This window comes from Crocuta crocuta, unplaced genomic scaffold, assembly GCF_008692635.1.
Source record: "Crocuta crocuta isolate KB4526 unplaced genomic scaffold, BGI_CrCroc_1.0 scaffold296, whole genome shotgun sequence".
NCBI classification, from domain to species: Eukaryota; Metazoa; Chordata; class Mammalia; order Carnivora; family Hyaenidae; genus Crocuta; species Crocuta crocuta.
The window spans coordinates 792,633-806,496 of NW_027530504.1; the positions used below are offsets into that span (position 1 = coordinate 792,633).

The following is a 13,864-nucleotide window of genomic DNA, read 5'->3' on the forward strand; positions in this document are numbered from 1 at the left end:
CCCCCCCCCCGTCCTCCGGCCAGAGGAGGGGGCCACAGACCACTTGGACGGCGGAGGTGTGGGCTTCTGAGAAGCCACCATCGAATGCCAACAGCTCTTCTTGATGTTGAAGTGAAGACACGGCCCGGAGTTCCAGTGGAGGGAGACCCCCCATCGCTCCGTGGGCACAACCCCCTGGGGCAGGCGCCTGGTGAGGGCGCACAGGTGCGTCGTTCAGAGGAGGTGCGGCCGAGAGCGAGGTGGGAGGAGAGAGGAGGAAGGAACGAGGGGTCCTCCGGGCGGGAAAAGGAGAAATCCCACGAGCGTAAGCACTTGTCACCGAGGACACCTGTGAGGGGCTGGCCCACCGCTCCTTGGGCGCTGGCATTGCTTGACGGGGGGCTATGGTGCTATGCACACCAGGAGCCCTGAGCAAATGGGGCCCGGACAGCCCCACAGAAGCTGACGGCGTTTTTGGCAGAGTCCGGAGTATGGTGGCCACTGTCACGTGTCTCGCAGATTCTCAGAATCACCCCCCACCAACCGCCTGGAGTGCTGACTACTGATGGCTCCTGGCCCGTCCCTTTACGGCGCCTGGGTGGCCCCGTCGGTTAAGCGTCCGAGTCTTGATTTCAGGTCAGGTCGTGATCTCATGGTTCGTGAGTCTGAGCCCCACTTTAGGCTTTGCGCTGACGGCTCAGACCCTGCCTGGGATTCTCTCTCTCTCTCTGCCCCTCCCCCAACTCACGGGCACGCGCGCTCTCTCGCGCTTTCTTTCAAAAGTAAGTAAATAAATAGTTTTAAAAAGAGAGCGCCAGGCTCCCCGAGGGGACAGCCTGCATCTGGTGACTGGTCGCAGCTGGCGTCGAAAAGCTCGGCCCCCTTGCCGCGACTCAGGACAACCCCGACGGCCACGACAGCCCCAGAGCTGCCGGGAGCCTGGCTGAGTCTTGGCTGTGACAGTCACGGCCCCTTTTCTCTCTGCCTGAGCCGACTCGCACAAGATGCTGACGGCGAGAGCTCTACCGTAAACCTCTCGGAAGCTCAAGACCCAACCTAGGAGAGTATGTGGAGCCATAGAGGAGTCCAGGGTGTCGATCAAACTACTTCTGATATTTGCTATTCGGACCAGTGACTTCTCTGTTCTTGGGTGCTGGTCTGCCCCAGCCACCTCCATTCTCCTGGCCACCCTGGCCGGGGCAGTCTGGGGGCTGCCGTAGACCAAAAAAAAAAAGGGCACCCTCTGGTTGGCAACAGAAAGTAACTGGGCATTAAAGGAAAGTTTCGAAGACCTATCTGTACCCAACTGAGACTTTCTAGGGGGAGTGACTCCAAAGAGCAGAACGAACATCGAACATTCTTGGCTTGGGTACAGTCGCTTGTGAACTATTTTACTTTACAGAATCTCTGGAACATTTTTGGAACAGGGAAACCATCTGATTGGCTTTTAATTTCCACAGCAAAAAGGTGACCATTCACTGTAGCCCGGCAGAGCAAACCCGCACAATCATCGGCAGTTTTACTAAACCATCCAGCGGGAATAATTTCATCCACACGTATAGGGCTATTCCCCTGTTTACTAATTACTATTACTATTTGCCAACTGGCATTCTGTTATTCATCAAAGCAGTGGGGAATCCTAAACCTTCTTAAGGAAAAAAAGAAGGGGGAGGAGATATTGTTTCATGGAACTGGAAAACCTAAAAGAGGTCTTCAGGTATGGTTTGATCCAGGGCCTTAAATCAAATCATCAAACCCCTGTTTGTTTTCTCTCTGAGATTCCACACTCAGGCAGTCTTTCCTCTTACATGCAAGTTAGCTGTAACTCAGTTCAGGTGCTGAGTGGAGAGTTAATTTAAACAAAAATTTTTTTTAGTGTTTATTTACTTTTGAGACAGAGACAGATCATGAGCAGGGGAGGGGCAGAGAGATGGAGACACAGAATGGGAAACAGGCTCCAGGCTCCGAGCTGTCAGCACAGAGCCCGACGTGGGGCTCAAACTCAAAAACCATGAGATCACGACCTGAGCCGAAGCCGGAGGCTTAACTGACTGAGCCACCCGCACAAGAACTCAGTAGGATAAACTGACATACAACACCCTTTAAAAATAATCCATTATCTCATTTAATTCATGCAAAGATCTTGTTAGAAAGGCAGTTGTAGGTCTTAGCTTAGTCTGCAGATAAGGGAAGAGAGACTCGGGGAATTTGGAAGCTCACATACAGCGAAATGGGTTGTCAGTTGCCGAATGAATCCTGGTGGTGGGAGAAGTGAAGCCTTCAGAGCCCTCGGCAGACCTAGCCGGAGAGGGATACGGTGACCATTCTGGAACGGCCACGCCTCCTGGCGCTCTTCCTAGAGTGCAACGTCTTGAAGCTTCCTCCAGCACGGAGCCTGGGTTGGTTTGGCTGAGGCCGCATGAGCCACGGAGGAAGCTCTCCAAACAGCTCGAATTTCTTTGGCCGGAAGCAGTATGAAAACTGGCCACAGGTGACTTGAGCGTCCGACAGTCATTATCTGCTGTAACAGGGACTCGAGACAGGCGGTCTTGGGTTGGTTTATACAGTGACTCGGCCGGCATCTAGTCCACCTGGACGGCCCCTCTCTCCCCTCTTCATGCCTTCCTTCCTTAGAGAGAGAGAGAGAGAGAGAGAGAGGCAGAGGGAGGGAGGGAGAGAATCTTAAGCAGCGGTCATGCTCAGTGCAGAGTCTGACCTGGGGCCTCTAACCCACGACCCTGGGATCACGACCTGAGCTGAAACCAGGGGTCGGATGCTCAACTGGCTGAGCCTTGGGGGTGCGCCCCCCCCCCAGGCTCTCTCTGTCTGAAGTCTCTGTCATCTTTAACTTGTGGCTTTCATCTTGTGATCCGAGACGGCGGTGCCAACCCCTCCCAGCCAGCTGTAAAGGGGGAAGGTACTGGAAACATTCCACTTTCCCTTAAAGGCATGACTCAGAAGTTCAGATGTGACTTCTGCTCATTTCCTATTGGTTCAGCTGAATCACAAGTCCAACCCCAGGTGTAAAGGATGCTGAGTAATGGAGGCTTTATTCTGGACAGTTCTGTTACTATGGGAAGAAGAAGGAAATGGATATATATATTTTTTAACATTTTCTTTTTAATGTTTATTTTTGAGAGAGAGAGAGTGCGAGCAGGGGAGGGGCAGAGAGAGAGGGAGACACAGAATCTGAAACAGGCTCCAGGCTCCAAGCTGTCAGCACAGAGCCCGACACGGGGCTCAACTCATGTGCCGTGAGATCGTGACCTGAGCCGAGGTTGGATGCCCAACCAACGGAGCCACCCAGGCGCCCCAGAAGGAAATGGATATTAAAGAACAAGGAGCAGTCTCTGCCGTGGAATGGAATTATTAGAGGAATAATCTAGGCTCCATGAAAATTTACCCGCTGGGGCTGGGGAGAGAAGCAGCCCCTCCCACTGGATGACTTCCCAGTCCGGAGGCAAACTTGGGATTTGATTAGAAGAACAGACTGGGGAGAATGGCGGCTCATAGGTATGGCAGGCCTCTTAAATATACCCATGTCCTAATCCCCAGGACCCACGAAAGTTAACTCAGAGGATGAGATTTAGAGCTTCAGAGCTGTTGAGACGTAGGTGAGACTTTGGGTCCGATGGTGGATTTAATGGGCTTAGGGGCCTTGGGAAGGGATGGATGTCCCGTGTGTGTGGGATGCGTGTGAATCTTTGAGGGCCGGGGGTTGGCCTGTGACAGGCTGCATAATGGCCTCTAACTGTGTCTGAATCCTCATCTCCCAAACGGTGAACGTCAGTTTCTATAACAAAAGGGGATTTGCGGACGTGAAGAAGTTAGGGAGCGTATCCGGGTTATCCAGGCTGGCCTGATGTCGTCGCACCCGTAACCATCAGAGGGATACAGAGGAGTCAGAATCTGAGGAGGAAGCGAAGGAAGCCAAACTGAAGATAGAACAGGGGAGAACAGGGGCGCCTGGGGGGCTCAGTCGGTTAAGCATCTGACTTTGGCTCAGGTCATGATCTCGCGGTTCGTGGGTTCGAGCCCCGCGTCGGGCTCTGTGCTGACAGCTCGGAGCCTGGAGCCTGCTTCAGATTCTGTGTCTCTCTCTCTCTCTGACCCTCCCCTGCTCATGCTGTCTCTCTCTCTCTCTCTCAGAAATAAATAAAACATAAAAAAAAAAAAAGAACAGGGGAGAACACACAAACACAGTACAAGGAACCCAGGCAGCCACCAAGAAGCGACCGAGAGAACTTCGCGCAGCCGACTCACCCTCATCTCCTTCAGAAGGGGCTGCACGGCCCTTGACTTTAGCCCAGTGGCGCTCGTTTCGGACTTCCGACCTCCGCAACTGGAAGAGGATGACCTTTGTGTTGTTTGAAGCCACTAAGTTTGGGGTAATTTGTTACAGCGGCAAGAAGAAACTAATACAGTAGGCAGCCAGCAGGGGCCGCCGTGGCGTGGCCGGGGAGCTACCAGTCATCAGATGGCCCCAGGCTGCGGCCCAGGGAAGGGAGCGACAGGTGATGGACAGAATCCCGCGGCGAACAGGCGCCAGTCCTTGGAGCCCCAACCCCATCATGTAAGTAGGGCTCGCTGGGCTCCAGGCACCGTGAAAGACAAGTGTCCAATGCGATCTTCGCAGCTCAGTAGGAGGCAGCTATTTGGATGACATGCCTGAAGTCACGTAGTTCCCAAGTGATGGAGAGAAGATCTGAAGGGAGATCTGTCTGACGCCGACGTCCGACCGTATCCGCTTGCATCACACAGCCTCCCACATTCACAGAGGTATTTGCTAGGTATGGGGGCTGGAGGAGGAGTCAGCAGACTAAACAATCTGTTCATAATAAACAGCTGTTGTTTATCGAGAAACTTCTCTGTGTCAGACACTTGGGATGACTGTTTGCATTACATGTAGGTTTTCTGCAAATTCTTATTGTTTGTTCCATTTTATAGAGGTGGAAACCAAAGCGTGGAGCAAGTAATTGTCTTACCGAGAATCACACACAGCTAGTGGGGTGCACGGGCGGCTCAGGTGGTCAAGCGTCCGACTTCGGCTCAGGTCATGATCTCGCGGTTCACAAGTTCAGACCCTGCGTCGGGCTCTGTGCTGACAGCTCAGAGCCTGGAACCTGCTTTGGATTCTGTGTCTCTGTCACTCTCTGCCCCTCCCCCACTTGGACTCTGTCTCTCTCTCTCTCAAAAATAAATAAACATTAAGAAAATAAAAATAAATCGCACAGCTAGTAAATGACAAGGTTAGAATTTTTTTTCTTTTTAGCAAGTGTGTGAAAGCAGGGGAGAGGGGCAGAGGGAGAGACAGAGAATCTAAAGCAGGCTCCATGCTCAGTGCAGAGCCCGATGCGGGGCTCCATCCCATGATCCTGGGATCATGACCTGAGCCTAAATCAAGAGCCAGATGCTGAACTGATGGAGCCACCCAGGCGGCCCCAACAATGTTAGGATTTGAGCCCAGGTTGACCTGACTACAAAGTCATTGTTCTGCTTGTAGTGCCAGGGAAATTCATGACATGGTTGAAAGTCACCAAATTTTGAGTCCGTTGAGGTCATAAACTTTGTCTTATCCAGCACTGGGTGGGGCAGGTCAGTTTGTTGATTTAATCTGTATGATAACCTTCCCCGCCCTCCCCCCACCCCCTGTAGTTTGTAAAGGTTCTTAAAATAGAGAAAAATATAAAGAGCAATCTAATAACTCCCCGCAAGGAATATTTTACTATATTTTCTTCAGATTCTTTTTTTTTTAAATAAAAGAAACAAAATATGACAGATAAAGCTGAAGAATGTTTTGTTCTACTTTTTTCTTTTCCTGTGCTTTCCCCCTATTATAAAGAATACTGAAATGAACGTCTACATGGGCAGGGAAGTGTTTCCTGCAAATTATGTGCCTAAAGTTATACCATGGAAATATTGCTGCTGGGTAGAAAGGCATTTCAGTTTCAACTCTTCTAGATGCTGCCAAATAGCTATCAAAAGCCTTCCATTCATCGTCCTTTTTTTTCTTTCCTTAACAGTCAAAAGTTTAACCAAAGCTTTATATATATTGATTTAAAGAGTCAAATAAAAATAAAAATTCTGCAAGAATTTTTAGGAGAAATAGCATTCTATTTCCAAGTTGTCTCTTTCAAATGTCCTGAGTTCTTTCTGTGACGTTCACCTCCATATCTCTAAATCATGTACTTGCCATGATACTTGAATATCAGCTTTAAATTGTCATGGAAGATGAGGATTTAACCTCCAATTGTTCTCCATGCTCCACCCCACCCCAGGTTCTCCCAATCTGGAGAGCATAACTTCGGTTAGATCATATAAAGATATATATCAGTTAGATATTTAAAGATCATTTATATATATATATATAAATATATAAAACACTGCTTGAAATAAACTATGCTTGTATTTTCTTTCTTACACAGCTTTCTTTTTTTCCTGGAGTTGGTTTGTCTTAGGTTTCTGTTCTTTTTGTTTAGTTTTTGATGTACATTTACTACAGTTAACCTCAGACTCTCAGCCGATTATCTAGCTATCCCATCAAGATGTTCAGATGCATCTCACATTCCCTCAACTTCAGCTTCTTGGTGACACATCCCCTGAAGCCCTTAGGCTTGCTCCAATCTCCCCTGACTTGGTGCATATCTGGGGGCCTGGGAATTCTCTTATTTCCCTCATCCTTGTTGGCTCTTCTGTTTTCTCTGTGCCAGGCCCTCATCTCTCTTGGTTTCCTCCATTGTTACGGTGACACACATCCTCCAGGAATTTCTGAAAAGGGTAAGTAGAAGACACTTTTTTTCTTATTTTTTTAAAGAACTTGCATGTCTGAAAATGTCTTTAGTATCTCATACCTGGTCAATAGTCTGGCTGGGTATAGACTTTTAGGTGGGAAAGAACTTTATGTTTTTCCTCCTCTTACCCAATTCCATATATAGCCAGTGCTGCCCCTTCGTGTGCCTTGAGGATTCTCTGGTTCAGCTGGATGAGTTTTCAGCTTGTTCAGGGCTCAGCTTTGATGGGTCTGCCACATCCCTTCTCCCAAGACCCTCTGTAGGGTTGACTTGCTGGGTTGTGGTCTCAGAGGTCTGGGCAGACGCCGTACGAAGACTTTCAGGGAAGCAGCGTTCAACTGCACGTGAGGAGGACCTTTCTCAGTCAGAGCTCTGAAGGGTCTTCTCAGAAGGAGGGAGTCTCTCATCAAGGGACACATGTAAGCAGAGTCTAGAAGACCATCTTGTAGAAGTGTCCGTGAAGGACTCCCCGACTTTCTGAAGGACCCTCCAGGCCTCTTCCAGCCGGAGTCTGCAAGTCTCTGAATTAAAAACCTCAACATTCCCAGTTGGGGTCCTTTCCAGGGGAGAAATACTCCATGAAACCCAGGGATTGAATTCTGGGAGGTGGAGTTGAAGGCTCCAACAATCTGCCTGTGAGAAGGGCCCACCAAGGCTAGGAATAGGGCCCATCCTTAGGGGGAGGCATTGGCCTTCAGCCTTACTGAGAGCACTGAACAGACAGCTCTGGGTCACTTCTCCCCAGATCCGTCCATTAGAGGCTGGCTCTTCCAGGCAGCTGATTTGCGTAAGGATCGACTCACGAAAGTCCACGTTGCCATCATCATATGCAAAGTACAGTTGCAAGAGGGACTCGCTCCTTCCAAGTGTTCCTTAGGGCAAGTAGATAAATTGCTAAGTTTGGTAAAATTGGTGAGATAATTGAGTTTCCGAAAATTGCATTTTTTTTCTTTCTTACTGGCAGATCGGCCTGCTCCTGAGGGACGTCATCCTGGGAAAGACTAGCAGAGGCGTTTCTCTTTACCCTTTCAGAGGTCTCCCTGAAAGGGTCCTCGGCTTCTTCATCCGCAAAGGGAGAGGAAGGCCAGTTCCGTGATTTCGTACCCACCTCCACATTTAGATACGTGCTCTCACCAGCTTACGAGGAGTGAAGTGTGACGATTCAGGTTGCTTCCTGCTCGGTTTTCCCAGCCCGGGCTTCTCTCTTGAGCGCTTGTGCGTCCCAGCAGCCCCGGGACCTGCCTTCGAGTCTGTCACCCAGACTCTGGGCTTCTGTCTCCCATCAGGCTTCCTAGAAGCAGAGCCTGAGACAGGGATTTGGGTGTCTGGGGTTGATTGAGGAAGGCTCTCTGAAGACCCCTGGAAGGGAAGCGCGGAGCTGGGCCAGGCAGGGGAAGGACGTGAGCAAGATCGAATAGGACTTCAGTCCATTCCACGGAGCCAGGGGCATAAACGGCTCCGTGGGGTAGGTCCCCGCACCCCCCGTTGAAGCAAAGCACTGGCCTTTGGGACCTGTGTCAGTAGCCATTTGCACTGGGCTGCCTCACAGAGAGGGACGCAATCGGATCTGAGTTATTCTGTGATGCTGCGGAGAAGGGGCAGCTGGGAGCCCTGGCTCAGGAAAGGGGGGCTGAGGCCGGGCCCTGAAAGCACCCACGGCAACACCCAAAACTGAGTTCTCCTCCCCTTCGGGCTGAACTTGCCCACGCGCCCGCCCCTGGCTCCCCTCCTTTCCCTGAAGGTGTCCCTCGCCAAGGAGCTCCCTTCAGCAGAGGGAACTCTCCAGAAGGGAAACTCCAGCTGCTGTGGAAGAAGAGGCCTTGGTCTTGCAGGGGATGTCGGTGGTGAGCCACCACATCCCTCTCCTCCAGGGAGAGATCGCTGGCATCTTACAGAGGCGAAAAACTGAGTTCAGGGAGGCTGAAGAACATGGGCCCCCTGGGTACTAAACACACAGCCGTGACAGGCACCGAAGAGTAAAATGTCGGAGTCATCCGCGGCGTGGTAGAAAACGCGCGATAAAGTTAAAAGCCCTGTTCGCAGCGCTTGTCAGTTTCAAGTGAGGTGACGTCACCGAGCTCAGAGTTGGGAAGAGCAGAGCATCAGGGAATGGTGTTCCCACCATAGATATAAATAATCCCAGGAGCACATGTTACAGCAGTCGGAAGTGGTACAGTTTGAATATTTTTTACCTTTGTTTTAATATAACTTATCTAATTACAGGTGTATGTCACTTAATTTTTAATTAAGTGTGTTTACCAAGCGGCGCACGCTTCCTGTACATTTAACCGTCAGCCTTGCGAGTTGGTCTGAACCGGCTCCCACGTGCCCCTGGACGGTTTCAACGTCACAGGGAAGCAGTCCTCCCGAAGCCCAGTTCTGATCGCATGTCTCCCTCACTCAGCTACCGTCAGTGGCTCCCCAGTGCCCCAGGAGGAAGTCCAGAATCCACTTACTTTGCCAACCTCACGTGCACACCTTTGTCTCCCGGCCCGATTCTTCCCCTGCCGGCCGGTGACCCAAATGAGCTCCTTCATTCCTTGCGATCTTCTTACTCTGCTTTCTGCGCCTTCTCCCCTCTGACGCGCCGCCCCCCACCCCCACCCCCCCAGGTCCAGAGTGGGGTGTGGGGCCTGAGCAGGCGCTGAACTCAGGGAGCACTTCCTTCGCTGCATACGCGCCGGTTACTACCCCCTCCCTACTGATCTCTGATGGGTGTGAGTCACACTAGGTTCTCTTACACATCTTAGGGGCTTAATGCAGTAGAAATTTATGGCTTCCATCCAGTGGCCCGGGGTGTGGTGGGGGCCGAGGCTCAGCTCTGTGCTGCGATTTGGGGATGGGGGCTGACGGATGCTGCCCCCTCTTAGACAGGGAGTTTCCACGGTTTTCCCAGCTGACCTACGTCCAGCTGGGCAGACGTAGGAGCGGACCAGGGCCGAGGCTTTTCTGGAGCTGTTCTGGAATCCACTGACATCACTTCTGCCCACAGTCTTTGCCCGGGACTCAGGCTGACGCCCCATCTGACTGCAAGGGAGGCTGGCACGTAGAGCTGGCCGGTGGGCAGAAGGAAAGGGAAATCGCTGGGGTGAAGGGCTAGCCCACCTCTGCGGTCACCTCCACGCCACACGCCTGATTTCATTCACTGACTTCCCTGCGACTCTGGGACGTGACTTCCAGCGAGGCGGGGAGCCCCTCGGGCTGTAGAAACTGCGCCCAGCCCTTTGTACCCAGTAGACGCGCAGTGTGGGTGGCAGGGAAATCCTAGGTGATTCTCAAACAACCCCACGAAGTAGGAACTCTTATTCCCATTCTAAAGGTGAGGAAACTGAGTTTTAGAGACGTTTGTGTCAGAACAGGGCTCAGAGCCTTGTCTCTCTGACTGCAAACCTTGGGTTTTCTTCCTCCCCTCCCCCCGGCAGGCTTGGTGTGAGTCCCAGGATTCAAGAAATCTTTTTTTGAGCATCAGTTGTTTGGCAGCTTTGTTCTAGGCTCAGAATCCGTTTACAGCAAATGTGTATTTAAATCATATGTTCAGGGGCGTCTGCGTGGCTCAGTCAGCTGATCGTCTGACTTCGGCTCAGGTCATGATCTCGCGGTTCGTGGGTTCGAGCCCCGCGTCGGGCTCTGTGCTGACAGCTCGGAGCCTGGAGCTGCTTCAGATTCTGTGTCCTCGCCTCTCTCTCTGCCCCTCCCCCACTCATGCTCTGTCTCTCAAAAATAAATAAACATTAAAAAAATTTTTTTAATCATATGTTCATAATGATACTTAACAACAACCACCTCACTGGAGAGCACTAGGGAACCAACTCAATATTTTGAAAACTGTTTTTTTTTTGAAGTTTATTTTTGAGAGAGAGAGAGAGAGCAGGGGAGGGGCAGAGAGAGAGGGGGAAAGAGAATCTCAGGCAGGCTCCACACCATCAGCACGGAGCCTGACGCGGAGCTCAGACCCACGAACCAGGAGACCCTGACCCGAGCCAAAGTCGGTTGCTCAATGGACTGAGCCGCCCAGGCGCCCCCAAAACTGTTTTTAAAAAAGGGAAAGAAGCAAACATATAAATTGACCCTTGGGACCATCAAACAGCTGATGACTGGAAGTATGTCTTGATAGCTTATGAATGATGAGTGAATGAATGATTGAATTAGAATACCATTAGTGTGTGATCAGTAACAACGTAAAAAAGATGTGGGCAGCCATCCTCTGTGGCTACTCACAGAAGAACAAGATGCTAAGTGTCCCCGAGGGAAATAGGCATCACCACCTAAGAAAGAATGTTCTTTCCCCAAATCAAGCCTGAATCCTCATCTGGACCGAACAGGAAATAGAGAGAGGAACATGGTAAAAGACACCAAAGGGATGCAAATTAGCAGAATCCAACAAGGAAACTACAAAGAACAAAAGAGGAGCCTCAGGGGTTAAAAGGAATCTGAAACATGTATCAATCCGCCGCAATATACAGATCTTATCAGGGTCCTTGTTCAAACAAACACACTTATAAGATAAGGATTATGAGACGATCATCATGTCCAGATATTTTATACTATTAAGTAATTACTGTTGAGTTTTTAGCGTGTGATAACTTTGTTGCAGTAATGTTTTAAAAGCCCTTATCTGTTATAAATACATACTGAAGTATTTCCAGATAATAAGATGATGTGATGTCTGGGATTTGCTTCAAAATGACCCAGGGGAGAGGGCGCGTGGGGTGGGGTGTTCAGGCTGGCTCTTTGTCGAGCATCGTCGACACTGGGTGGAGGGCGCACGGGGGAAATGACTTTCCTGTTGTTGCCATAACAAATGACCACAAGTCGAGTGACTTAGAACCCTGCAGTCTTACCATACGGTCGTTCCGGGGGTCAGAAGTCTGACACGGGGCTCACTGACCTGAAGTCAGGGTGTCAGCAGGGAGGTGCTCTAGGAAGCTCTAGGGTGGAACCGTTTCCTTGTCTTTCCCGGCGTCGGGAGGCCGCCCACATTCCCGGGCTCGTGGCCTCCTCCCCTGCCTTCCGAAGCCGGCAATGCTGACAGTAGTCAGGAAACGCTCTCTGCTTTGAGGACTTCTGTGCTGAGATTCGGCCCCTCTGGGTTAACCAGGATCGATTTCCCCTCAAAGCCCTAACCTTAATCTCATCGGCACAATTATCCCCCAGGGGCTGGACTTCGGATGCGGACATCTCGGGGGTGCGGTGGGGCATCATTCTGTCCACCGTGGGGGCCGGGGTCACTCTCTTGTGTCTACGCTTGTGTATGTTTGAAACTTTCCACAGCGAGAGGTTAAGGAGTTTGTAGATGCTGCTGCCTGGGGAGTGTCGTTTTAGGAAGGGTGGGGAGGCCGGGCTTCCAGAAGCAGGGGCGTCTGAGCTTAGGTGTGATGCAGAGGGGGTGCTCCCTGAGGGGAGGTCAGGTGGCGGAACAGGGAGGGAGCCGGGCGGGGGGCAGATGCTTCCGGAGGAGGGTGACACCCCGGCCCTCAGCTGCAGGGTGACCGGGCCGCCCAGGAGCCCAGCCAGTGCGTCCCCGAGTGAGGGAGCCATGCTGCCTGCTGCGGGCTCTCGGGGGGACGCACAGAGCCCCTCGCTTCGCCCTTCGAGCAGCAGCAGCAGCAGCAGGAAGGGCCCGACCTGCTCTACGAACGGCCTCCTGGGGCTCACTTGGTACCAGGCAGAATTTTAGACTCTATTTCTATCCGCACCCTGTCCCCTGGGTCATTTCCTTGATGACAAGAGACCTTGTTCTTTTTTCCTTTAATGTTTAGTTATTTGTTTTTGAAAGAGAGAGAGGGAGAGAGAGAGCAAGCAGGGGAGGAGGGGCGGGAGGAGGGAATCCCAAACAGGCTCACACTGTCAGTGCAGAGGCCGACACGGGGCTCGATCCCACAAACTGGGAGATCGTGACCTGCACTGGAATCAGGAACTGGCCACTTAACCGGCTGAGCCCCCCGGCCCTTCTGGTCGTGTTCGTATTGGCCATTTTATGAAGCTGCTGTTCAAGTTGTCCGTTTAAAAAAAAAATCAGATACTTGGTCTTATCATTGAGACGTAGGAGTTTTCCTTAACAAATAAATTCTGGATAACAAATCCTTATTAGGTATATATTTTTTCTAGTCTAGGACTTGATCTAAATTTCAATCTTAAGAAATTAGATAAAGAGGGGCGCCTGGGTGGCTTAGTCGGTTAAGCGTCCGACTTTCGCTTAGGTCATGATCTCGCGGTTCGTGGGTTCGAGCCCCGCGTCGGGCTCTGTGCTGACAGCTCGGAGCCTGGAGGCTGTTTCAGATTCTGTGTCTCCCTCTCTCTCTGACCCTCCCCTGCTCACACTGTCTCTCTCTTTCTCTCTCAGAAATAAATAAAACATTAAAAAATTAAAAAAATAAAACCTCCCTACAGGGGCACCTGGGTGGCTCAGTCAGTTAAGCATCCTACTCTTAATTTCGGCTCATGTCATGATCTCATGGTTCATGAGTTCGAGCCCTGCATCAGGTTCTGTGCTGACAGTATGCAGCCTGCTTGGGATTCTCTCTCTCTCTCTCTCTCTCTCACTTTCCCTCTCTCTCACTCTCTCTTTCTCTCAATATAAATATACACATTTAGAAAAAGAAAAAAAGACCCAGTTTAAAAAAAATAAAACCTTCCTATAAAGAAAATAAAGAAAAAATAATATGAGTCTTCTACAGACCACTTCAGAAAAAAATGGAGAACATTTCACAACTAATTTTATGAGGCAAGTATTACCCTGATGCCCAAAACAGACAAAACATCTCAAGAAAAGAGAAGTGTGGACCAAAATCCCTCCTGAACACAGATGCAGAAGTCTTTAACAAAACTGTAACAAATTGAATACAGCGACATATAAAAAGAATAATGTGGGGCGCCGGGGTGGTTTAGTCAGTTGAGCGTCCGACTTTCGCTTGGGTCATGATCTCGCGGTTCGTGGGTTCGAGCCCCGCGTCGGGCTCTGTGCTGACTGCCAGCTCAGAGCCTGGAGCCTGTTTCAGTCTGTGACTCCCTCTCTCTCTGACCCTCCCCTGCTCATGCTGTCTCTCTCTCTCTCTCTCCTAGAAATAAATAATATATTTACAAAAAAAGAATAA

The 13,864-nt window shown here is 50.7% G+C and overlaps 1 protein-coding gene and 1 long non-coding RNA gene across 2 annotated transcripts in view; both read right to left on the reverse strand.

Annotated features, from left to right (window-relative positions):
• The window catches only part of CNBP (CCHC-type zinc finger nucleic acid binding protein), a 363,505-nt gene extending 351,375 nt beyond the window's left edge, over positions 1 to 12,130 (reverse strand). The window contains exon 1 of the mRNA XM_077766858.1: positions 12,126 to 12,130. The gene's annotated coding sequence lies outside the window, so the exon portion shown is untranslated. The remainder of the gene's footprint in view (positions 1 to 12,125) is intronic.
• On the reverse strand, positions 2,081 to 4,331 carry LOC144233823 (uncharacterized). Its single transcript, XR_013335772.1, has 2 exons — positions 4,243 to 4,331; positions 2,081 to 2,608 (listed from the first exon to the last, which is right to left on the reverse strand). It is a non-coding gene; the product is annotated as an uncharacterized LOC144233823 (long non-coding RNA).
• Positions 12,131 to 13,864: the final 1,734 nt, after the last annotated feature.